We start from the raw sequence: 12,389 nt of genomic DNA on the forward strand, positions 1-12,389 counted from the left end.
TCTTCACATTAATCACACAAAGGTGATGGGAATGATTTATATTTTTCTTTATTCACTTTTTCCACATAAGAAATCTCTCAAATCCTGTGGCATTTTGGTAAGGAATCCAGCTTATTCCAGTTGGCATTGATACACCAGTATTAATTCTGACCCACATTATTATGTGTTCTTAAGAAATACTTCCCTCCATCTTCTACCCTGAAAAGCTATCATGAAATCATTTCTTTGTGGCTTTGTCTGAAGATACACACAATTGTAATTGTGCTGCCTACTGTGAACATGTTGGAGACAGTTTGTTTGTACAGTGCTGAATCTTTTGAAAGGGGAAAGCTTCCAATGGCATGTCTAATAGGGAGCAAGCTGATTACAGGAGTTGTTCACAAGTAAAAATCAAACTCCAGATGATTAGGATAGCAATTAATGCTGATGAAAAGCCAAAATACATTCTGGGGGTATAAAATTGCTTAGTATTTGTTCTTTGAGTTATATAAATGTTGCATTTAGAATGTGCTCCTCCAAAGGTACAGTTGCCTTAATTTGGGGGGTACAACATGTTCAATCATTAGAACCTAGGCATGTGTCTGTAGAAACTAAATGGAGGAGAAAAACAATATTAAGTGACTATTGCAATTGCAAATTTAGGTCCTAGTTGGGTCAAGGAATATTTTTAAAGCTGATTTTTTTTTTGGCAGTATTAACTCACCCACTCATCTAAGTTAAGATTTTTGTTTACTTCTTGCTTTGTGCATTTGGGGATGTTCCATTTAAAATCAGAACACTGGCAAGCATTTGTGCCATTCTCCATTCTTTATTCTTATGGAATTGGGTTTGGGGGCTGGGGATTTTTTTTATTTTTTGGCAGGAAGAATTCAAGAAGGGGTGATGATAAAAATCTGCAGTCTTATTACTGAGGGAGAATTTTTCCTTCCTAGGAGATTGAATGGATTATTTACATATGAGATAGGTTAATTCTATCCCTGTGCTCTGGGGATGAGAGTGGCAGCAGCTGGTTCATCAGCAGCTGGTCAGTGAATTCCACTTGTATCCATCTCTTCCTTTCAGTCTCTCCTTTCCTTCCCTCTTCCACATACTCGAATTCCCATTCTTTCTCCCTTTTCTTTCATTTTTTAATTTCCTTTACATTTCTCTTAATATACTTGTCTAGGATCACACCCCATAACCACTTAATTTTTCATTGAAATCCTGCCCATTAATTAATGCCCATCTTGAATGCCACCCCACCCCAAAGTGGGCCCTGAAATTCTCGGTAATGCCCTTCTTCCTCACTTCACATAATACTTTGCATTTCTGTAATGTACTTAGCATATATTATAGTTATTTGAGTATGTGTAACATTCTCGTGATGTTGAGTCATTTCAATCGTGTCCAACTCTTTGTAACCCCATTTGGGGTTTGCTTGGCAAAGATACTGGAATGGTTTGCTATTTCCTTCTCCAGCTCCTTTTACAGAGGAGGAAACAAAACAGGGTTAAATGACTTGCCAGAGTCATATAACTAGTAAGTGTCTGAGGACAGATTTGAACTCAGAAAGATGAGTCTTCCTGATTTCAATCCCAGTGCTTGGTGCACTACAGTGCCACCTAGCTGCCCCATAAGAGCAGAGAACATTTGTTACCTTTGTTACCTAAGTTATATTCACCTGGTACATGATGGGAAATGCTCTGTACCCAATGCAAAGAGAGAAACCTGGTTAAATCTCATCAGATATTTTTTAGGTTTGTGTCCATGGATAAGTCATCTTCAATTTCCTCATTTGTAAAATGGAGGCAATATCTTTAGGATTTTCACATTCAATTATAACAAAAATAGATGAACCAATAAAAAATCAATTTGCCTTTCAATCCACCAGTGGGTTTGACAGAGTTCAGATTATAATATGGGCCTGTTGTGGAAAATGAGGCATCTTTTCAAGAAGGGCACCCTTCATCCTCTAGATGAATCTGTATGGCCCTACAGCCTGGCCTGGTGAGGATGCAGGAGGTTGCAAAAAGAAAAATAGTCCTATGTCACCCCTAAACCAAAAGATGTGGTTTCTACTTAGGGCCTGTTCAGTAAGCATTGTGATCACAAATGACTTGTTGCCAGTGATTCTTCCTAAACAAGCAAATGGGTGCCTTTAGTGTGTTCCTATCTATGCATTAAAAAGAGAAATTGGGATATTCCTAATCAAACCCAAGCGTGCAAATCATAATAAATAAGACCTTAGCAATCTTGCAAGATAACATCACCTGTGTCAGCACCTTTCAAGATGCCAGTTTGTTTTGTTTGTTTGTTTGTTTCTTGAGTCTAATGAATTCCCTTTGTGGAGAATCTTATTTATACACTATTAGATAAATCTTGCTGTACTCATCATCTATATTGCCAACTTGCTATTCCAGGTGTGAAGGCTTGTAGGCATGTGGTATGTTGAACTGATCCTTGTTATTGTTCATCCATCTTTCATTATTGAAGAGGACTAATGAATGACATCACGAGTAATGTCTTTACAAAAGTAAATTGGATTTAAGTGAACTAGAGTTTCATAAAGTCATCAGTCTGACACTCTCCTCCGGATTCACCAAAGTCCAGTGATAAGACAAAGGTCAAGATCACTAGCAATGGCCCAGAATGCAGTGAGTGATTTTGGCATTTTAAAATTAAGGTCTTTCCAAGGTCTCAGTTTGTCTGGGGCAACACCCACACAATGATTAAGGATTGGGTAAGAATTGAAACAAAAGATGACTCAATTCTTAGGTTATAGGAACCTTCCTGATACTCACCTACAATTGCTACTCATCCTCCAAAAGGGATAAGTGTGCAGAATTAAAAAATCACAGAAATGGATTTAGAAGGAATTTAAAGGTAATCTCGTCTAGCCTGATGATCTTACAGATTAGAAGACTGAGGCCCAGAGACATAAATTACTTTTCTAAAGTCACACAGATAATAAATGACAAAGGTAGGATTTGAACTGAGGTCTTCTAACTTCCAATATACTACTTTTTTCTTCTCCAAACTTCTTTCTATCACTGAAATCAATACATGATTGTATACTCTCATTCAAGTTAAAATATTAATAAGATCATGGCACTTTGGAACACAAGATTTTGCAAAGGTGAATGTTGAAACAATCTTTGTGTGTATTTGGAAAAATAAATGCTATTTAAAAAAAGAAAGAGAGAAAAACAATTCAAATATGGTAGACTCACAATAAGGATAAAGGATCAGAGGACTTGGAATATGATATTCCAAGAGCAAAGCAGCTAGGATTACAACCAAGAATTACCCACCCACCAAAAGTGAGTATAATCCTTGATGGGGAAAAGTGAATATTCAATTAAATTAAGAATTTTCAATCATTCTTGATGAAAAGACCAAAAGTATTTATTACATAGGCTTTCTTGAAATGGAAATATATTATGCTATATTTTGAATCACCTTTTTTGTTTTGTTATGTACATAGAAATGTTTTTCTTTTCTTTTTATTTTATATTTGTTTTAAATAATTAATTTTTTAAAATAAAATAAAAATAAATTTTTAAAAAGTACAATCATGGTGACATGAATTTGAATCCAGATTTTTTGACTCCAATTTCAATATTCCAGAATGCTACCTAAGTTTTTTAAAATGTTGAAGATCAAGTTGCTCACAATTTTTTTCAATGGCTATAATTTTTTTACTCCATCAAAAACAGGTTACCTTGTATGTTTATCTTTGACATAAATGCCTTTTTCCTCCTACTATACTGGAAGGTCTCCAAGAGCAGAGGTTTTATTTCATACCTCTTCATGCCCCCAGCCACCAATGCAGAGCCATATATATATAGTGGGCATGGTGTGTGGATTGAATGAAATGAGTGAAGCAACGAAAGTTCAAGCTTCTGACCATATCAATTTCTTAAGCAATGCACACTAATTGCATAAAAGTTGGGACTAGACTTCCTCAGTTTTGCATAAACCCCAAATACATGGAGAAACAAATTTCATGCAATAAAATTAAAAAGTAACAGGATATAAACCAGGATACAAAATTAGGTAATCTGATTTCTAATTGAAGAAAAAATAGGGGTTTTCCAAGTTGAAAGGGGGAGAAACAAAGAGGTGCAATTTCCTAAAATCAGAAATGTTTGTATTCAATCAAAGGAATACCAATGCTAAATGGCCAATGAAGGAACAGTTTGCAAAAAAAAGACAGATAGGTTGCTTGAGATGTGTAATTATAATTACATCCTTGCATCAATCTTCAGATCTGACTAGCTGTCTGGTCAATATAAGATAGGTCCTTAGTTAAGAGTCTCTAAGCAGGAATAGTCCTGCTTCCCAGCCATACAGGCTAGGTTCAAACAATATTTCTCACAATTCCCATAATTGAGTAATTATATCTCAAGACAGAATTTGGGTTAGATATATAATTTCATATAAAAAGAATTGAGGTAAATCCAGAATTGATTCACAAGATGCAATCAACTTGGTTTGCTCAATTACTACAGAAATACTCAGTAAATGTTCAGTGAAGAAAAGAAAGAAAATGAAAAAGGAGAAAGAAAAGAACATTATCAATGAAAATAAGTGATTCTTTTGATACCAATTTTAGGCAAAGAACACACATAGAAACAAAAAGATAGCAGGAAAAAAATATGTCAAAAAGAGGAGTAAAAGGAAAAAGAAAAATGTTCAACATAATATATCTATAAGGGGCAGCTAGGTGGTGCAGTGACTAGAACACCAGCTTTGGATTCAGGAGGACAGGGGTTCAAATCTGGTCTCAGACACTTAACACTTCCTAGCTGTGTGACCCTGGGCAAGTCACTTAACCCCAGCCTCAGGGAAAAAAAAATAATATATCTATAGTATATTTGATGAATGAATGAATGAAATAGCTTTTATTAAGTGATTGCTGTGTGCCAATATGGGCAGCTAAGTGGAATACTGACTAGAAGACTAGGCTTGGAGTCAGGAAGATTTGAATTCAAATCTGGCCTCAGATACTTGCTAACCGTGTGACCCTAAGCAAGTCACCTATTTGTTTTAGTTCCTCATCTATAAAATGGGGATATATTAAAGAAGAAAATGGCAAACAGCATCAGTACCTCCACCAAGAAAATCCCTTGAACAAAAGTCCATAACGTGAAATAAAGTAAGACATGAATTAACTCCACAAAATATGCCAACCAGTACACTAAATCCGAGAGACACAAATGCAAAAACAACACAGTCTCGAAACAGCTCCTATAAGAGTGTGTTGGTCAGAGAGGAGTGATTTGATTTTGGAAACCACAGAAGTGATGAATAGAACTATTAGAGGGATCAAATAGGGAAATAAACATTTATTAGATACCTAGTGTGTGTCAAGTACTGTGCAAAGTATTTTCCAAATGTTATATGGTTCTCAAACAACCCCTCAAGATAGGAGGTATTATTATGCCCTTTTTGTAATTGAAGAAATAAAGGCAGGCAAATTAAAAGTTATCCATGGTCACACAGTTAGTAAGTGTCTGAGGTCATATTTGAAGTCAAGAATTCTTGATTTCAGGACTGATATGTCTTCTCCAACAGCAACAATAATATTGTTTTCATCACAGTTCCCAAGGCAAGATGTTGAAACAGATAAGGGGGAAAGATACAGGAATATTGCCAAGGCAACTAACAAGAATAGATAGATGTCTAGGTGAATTATTGCAGAAGCAAGCTAGATATAGTGGGCCGTGTGAATTTGAACCAATGCATTCAACAATCAGAAAAGCATGGACGCCGGGAAAGGAGTTTGAAAATTGAATGGATTGTCTCTGAATCTTTTTGAATTGAATCTGATTGTCTGAGGAGTTCCATTGGTCCAGAATGTAGAACAGCAGGACGGACGGCAAGAAAATGACTGAGATGGATAGCTGTGTTATTTGATGACTAAAAATATTAATGCAATTTTAGTCTTCATTATGAGAAACATCGTTTCTAGTATGCCTAAGTGAAAATTTTGCTGAACACTACTCTTATCAAATAATGCCTTGTGTGATATTTGCACATTTTAGTAGAGTAATAGACAAAATGAAGAGTATCCAGAAGTCAATGATCAGGATGATAACTCAATCAGTTGAAGGAATGGGGAACATTTAGCCAAGATTTGAGGGATACGGAGAATAAGATATGCTAGCTGCCTTCAAATATTTCAAGGACTATCACATGGAAAACAAATGAGGCATGTTCTGTCAAAACTCCAGAGAACAGAAACATGTATTAACAAAGGGTAGAAATTTCAGAGAAAGATTTAGGTCTCAGTGAGAAAAAAATTCTTAATACTGAGATATGGACAAGAGCAAGTGGACTGATCTTAGCTTCAAATGTTCTCCTTTATTAGAAGTTTTTAGTCAAAGATTGAATGGGCATGTGTCCAATAATTTTGAAGTAAATGGCTTACTTAAATATATGTTAAAACATCATGACCTGTGAGGTCCCTCATACACTGAAATTCTGTGATTCAGAAGGATGTAAGAGGATGGATTTGTATCTTGAGCAGCATGTCACTGGAAAGACAGCTAGATTTGAAGTGAGAGACCCAGTGTTAAATCTGCCTCCGATGGGATCTAGAGAAGGCTTTTAATTTCTCTTAGTTTCAATTTCTTCATCTGTAAGATGAAGGATTGGAAAAGGTAAATTACACAGTCCATCCTAACTTGAAATCTATTAATATCATATCTGTGTGTCCTTTAGCAAGTTAGCCTAATTTCTTTAAAACTCAATTTCCTCATCTGTAGAAGGAGAAAGTTAGATGTATTAGTCTCTAAAATCATATCTAGCTCTCTACCGCTGTAACCTTCTGATTGAAGATTAAAGATCTTCAATATAAAAAACTGAACAATTACAAAATCACTATTAGCCCGTTACCTAGCATAAGCTTTTTCTCATGATGTGGTTTTCTTAGATTTCTGAAAAAATAGATAGGATGTCCCAAAAGTTTTAGTACATGTATATGGTCAGCTCATGATTCTCTTACAAAAGTAAATTGAAGAGGCAAAAATAGTTTATTTTCTTCAGGAGTTTCCTGAATTCAGTTAATAGCTCCATTTTCAAGCAAAATGCATGTGCTTGGCACTAAGCTGAAAAACAACACATTTAATATTCAGTAAAAATCACTTTATGCATGTTTCATTTCCAGAAAATGTGTCATTGGGCACTTAACTTAATGCACCATTAATAGACCTAATATGTCTTTTAATTTGCTATGTCTGGCCTCAGGTGGTATCATCCAATGTGTAATACTGTTCACATATCAACGATAATTAAATATTGAAAGCATAATTTAAGTAATCATGCACATTTTAGGGCAAATATATATAATTCATGTTTTCAGCCCCTGCCAGTTTCACATTCTATTCAGAAAAAAAGAGCATCTATCCAAAGCATCCGCTGCCTCCAGATAAAGTTTTGAAAGCACTGCTTTGTATTTTGCATATTGAGATTCCATTATATGTAATCTTCATAAGATATATTTGTGTGATTGTGACTCTACTAGATGGTATATTTCTTTTTTTAAAAAGATACTTTGAAAACAATACTGTATTCCATAAGGCCTGTTATAATATGATAAATTTTATGATATACATTTTCCATCTAAATAAATTTATTTCAGTTTTTTGCTGATATGTTCCAGAAATCATTTATAAATACTTCCTAACCCTCCCCACTATAATGTACTTGTAATCCCAGGGACCATCTTAGCACAGTGATTAGACTAGTCATGGCTCCTTTTAGTAGCTAAATTAATTGGATACATTTTTCCTTTATATTCTCTTCCTGTTCTATAAAGAATTTCAGTATCTTCTGTGTCTCCATTCCTCTTCTGTCTTCCCCTTTTGATGAAGAATCTGAGTACTTCTATATTCATTGTATCCTATTCCAAGTTCTGAGAATCCCCCCTGTTCAAACTTCCTGCATCCAAGAAATCAGACAAATCTCTGTGATACTAGCAGAAGGTGGAATTTCTTTTGAGATTGATGATGTAGTTCGTTGAAGTTACTCAAAGGGGTACTAAGGGCTGGGCAGGCCAGAAGTAAAACTCAGGAACTTTCTATCAGCATTCTCTGCTCCTTCCCAAGAAAACTGAACCAGAAGGTGTGGAGGTAATAATGCAGGTCATTGGACCATAATTTGATTGTTCCCTCTACATCTTTACCAATGCTATCTTATTTGTTCTTGATCAAGAAATGGGATAGTGCTTACAATTCCTCTGTGTTTTTATTGAATTTGCCTACTTATAAATCAGCCTGTCTGTGTCTCTCTGTCTCATCTCTGTATCCTCTGTCTCTCTGTCTCTGTCTCTGTCTCTCTCTCTTTCTCTCTCTCTCACTCTCAGTTGTGTGTGTGTGTATGTGTATCTCCACATCTACTTAGAGATTCATTTCCTCATCACTCACTTTTCAATCATTTTCCATTTGGATTCCAATCCCTCTACTGGTAATAAAATAAATTTATTTAAAGTCATCAGTAATATCTTAACTGTTGAAACTGATGGCATATTCTCAATCCTTACCCCCCCTTTACCTTCTGAGTACAACTTTTAAACATACCATTTCTCTGGACACTCTTCCCTTAGCTCCTATGTCACTCTGCTCTCTTTGTTCTCCTACCTGTCTGACTACTCTTTCTCTATCTCCTTAACTAATCATTATTCATTCCCTCCTTTATTGGAGGTATTTACATGCCTCTGACCAGTTCTATCTCTTGAGTTTTCTCTATATGTCTCTCTGTAATCAACTATAATGGATTCAAACTTAATTTGTATGCAACTGACTCTTGAATCTCTACATTCAGTCCTAATTTCTTTGCAGAACTTCAAACCAACATTATATTACTTGACAGCTATCCCAAATCCAACACAATGAAAATGAAATTTGTTATCATTCCTCCCCAAATCTTTTCTTCCTCTAACTTTCCTATTTGGAAGTTTTATCTATTTGTCTCATTGTGGATGCCACTATTCTCTAAGTTGCTCAAATTCATCACCTTTAAATTATGTTATTATTCCCTTTACTTAAATTCCTTCCCCCATATGCTATTAATTACCAAACCTTGTCAATTCTAACCTATAACATCTCGTATGTCTATCTCTTCTTTCTACTCACAAAGATCCCACCCTAGTTTGGGCTTTTATCCTAATTAACCTGCTTATTTCTAGTCTCTCTCTTTTCTCATATATTCTCCTTACAGCTTCTAGTGAGTTTGCATAGTGGTTAGATCTTCAGGTATGGAATCAGGAAGACACCTCCCTGAATTCAAGCCTGACTTCCGACACTAATTGTGAGACTCTGGGCAAGTCATTTAACCCTGTTTGCTTCAGCTTCCTCAACTGAAGAACTAAAGAAGAAAATTTTCTATTTTGTATATTTCTAGCATTTCTGTGAAGAGAACCATAAATGGGCCAACACAAAGTTGGATATGACTAAAAAAACAATTGAACAACTACAGTTTCTAAAATACTTTTCCTAATATAATAGTCTCACCATTATATTTTCCTATGCCTCCTGATTATAATAGGTCCTAAATACATATTCATTGAATTGAATCAATACATTTATCTTCATTCCATCCTGCAAGGATTCACCATTGCATATAGAACAAAATAAAATAAAATTCCTTAGTCTTCTATTGAAGGATCAAAATAGCCTTGAGGGGGCATCCACGTTTAGTGAGTGTGACACAAATATCTAGCAAAGCAGACTGAGAAGAAAATATGAACTGAAAAGGAAGAAAGCATCATGAAAATCTAGTGAATAATAAATAAAACAGGTCATGAAAGTGATCTTTTAGCACCAACAACTCAAGAGAAATCAAAAAAGAATGAGGACAAGGAAGAAAGGGACCATCTGATTTGCCAATCAAGAGTTAATTGGTAACTTTGAAGAGTTTAATCTGAATGAAGAGATTAGAAATCAGATGGCAGAGGGTTTAGAAAAGAGTGAGAAAACAGGAAGTAGAGACACCTACCATCTCAAGTAGTTTACCCAAAAAGGGAAGAAGTATAGAATGGAAGATGGACCAAGTGAGAATTCTCTTTAGATCAGGGAGAATGTGAGTATGTTAGTATAAGGCAGGGAAGTAGCCAATAAATATATCAGGAAAGAATAAAGACAAAAAAGGAGAGTGAAAGTAACTATAGATCTTGTTAGAGAAGACAAGAAGAGATGGGATGAAGGGAACACAAAGAAGTATCGGACTTGGTAAATGAGAAGAATCATCTCTTATCTTGAGCATGAAAAGAAAATACTGGAGGTAGATATTTAGGTCATGTGAGATGAATAGAAAGAAAGAAGAGAGAGATTTTATTAAATGATTTCAAATTTCTCTGAGCGACAAGGTCCTTAATTAAAAGAATGATGGTAGAAGTATGCCATAGGAGACTTTAAGAGAGATGAGATAGACTGGAACACAGGATGTTTTATTCTTCCAATAGAATGTAAGCTCTTTGAAGACTGTTACTATCTTGTTTTGGTTTTGCCTTTATATCATCAGTGCCAAGCATTATGATGCCTGATTATAATAGGCTCCCAATAGAAGCTGATTGAATTGAATCAACATGTTTGTCCATCTTTCCTTATATTTGGCCATTCTTGTTCTCCTCTTCAACCAATGAATGAATCAATGGAAAAGCCTTTATAAACCACCTGCTACAGAACAGTCACCGATCTAAGCACTAAAAGCATAAAAACTAAAATGAGACATTCCTTGCCCTTAAAGAGCTTACCTTGTAATGGGGGAGATATAATATTTATATACATAAATATACATATATACACAGAGAGAGAAATATAAATACATTTTACATAATTTTATATCTGTTTATGTATGTTTGTGTATGCACATGCACATAGACATATATGTATATATACACATACATACATATAGATGTAAACGTATATAAATATATGTATGTATATATGCATATATATGCATAGAATATAGACAAAGTGAATACAAGGCAATTATGGAGGAAAGGAATCAGCAGAGCTCATCCCTACTCCAGGACTATTTCTTGTTGACAAGGACCTTATATGAATACTTATTTGGGAGAAAACATGTTTTGTGACTTATTTATAAGTCTTTCATGTTTGAGGATACTTTGGAGATGCCCCTATATTATACATGAAGAAGTTGATATCCAGGATGGTTTAATTGACTTGCCCACAATTACACCAGTAACAAGTAAAAGAACTGAAATGTGAACCCAGTTGTTCCATCTCCAAATCCAGTGTACTTTCAACAACCTAGCAACTTTCTCAAGTACTCAAATTTCTTACTTATCCCATGACATTATTTCACCATCAGAGAGAAAGAATATATTTACAAAAACATTGTCAAAGCTTAAAATATCCTGTAAGACTTTCAGATCTTGGACATCCCAGGTAGTTGAAGAGACTCAGGCTCCTTGCACTATCTTCTGCATTAGGCTAATCCTTTGTTTGATTAAACTACTGACCTTCTCTCCTTTGAATATTCCAAAATGGTATCTGTGGCATTTTAGAAAGTCTTGTTAGCTTTAGAAGGCATCTCAAATAAAAAACTATTTGCATTGGAGGAAGCTGCTATAGAAGCATGACAAGCCAGAAAATCCATTGGAACTCTGTCAGCTACTAAAGGACACATAGTTTGTTAAAGAGTCAAAATAAAATATGAAGTGGGTCATGCTTAAATACCAACTGTGCCATGTTAGAGTAATGAAAAGGCAAGTGTGAATTGTATAACAATATTTTCATGATAGTTTTTTTTTCCATTTTGAATAGGTTAATTATTCAGGCAGCTAGGTAGCAAGGTAGGTAGAACTCTATACTTGGATTCTGGAAGACCTGAGTTCAGAACATGTCTCAAATACTTACTAGTTATATATCTTTGAACAAGTCATTAATTTTGGTCTATTTTCTCTTTTGTAAAATAGAAATAATAATATCTACCTCACAGCATTGTAAGGAACAAATGATAAAACATATATAAGATATTTTGCAAACTTTAAAGTGTTAATGTAAATATTAGCTATAATACTTATTATTATTGGATTATCCACATCTTTTATGATTCCTTCTCTGCATAACTTACAATTCTATCACCATTTGACCACAGCTCCTTCACTCAAAGATCAGGTAGAGAAGGAAAGGATGTCTAATTCAAATCTGCCAATTTAGCTCCTAAGTGAAAGGAAGTTCTTGATTCACTGAGTCTGAAATCCTGTTTGTGGATTATCAATGGATTTAATTGATGAAACTGTTAAGATTTTCTTTCTTTTATCATCATGGGTAATATGGGATAAAATGTGCCTATAGTTGTGATTATGGAAGCCTAAAGGACCATAGTGACAATATTCTGTTCTTTTTATGCAAATATAAAATAACTGACTTCATTTGTAT

The 12,389-nt window shown here is 34.8% G+C and overlaps 1 protein-coding gene across 11 annotated transcripts in view; it reads left to right on the forward strand.

Annotated features, from left to right (window-relative positions):
• DLGAP1 (DLG associated protein 1) overlaps window positions 1-12,389 on the forward strand; it is a 1,106,389-nt gene that overhangs the window by 676,342 nt on the left and 417,658 nt on the right. The gene's annotated exons all lie outside the window — the stretch shown is intronic.

The sequence above is a fragment of the Sminthopsis crassicaudata genome, chromosome 1 (genome assembly GCF_048593235.1).
Source record: "Sminthopsis crassicaudata isolate SCR6 chromosome 1, ASM4859323v1, whole genome shotgun sequence".
Classification (NCBI taxonomy): Eukaryota; Metazoa; Chordata; class Mammalia; order Dasyuromorphia; family Dasyuridae; genus Sminthopsis; species Sminthopsis crassicaudata.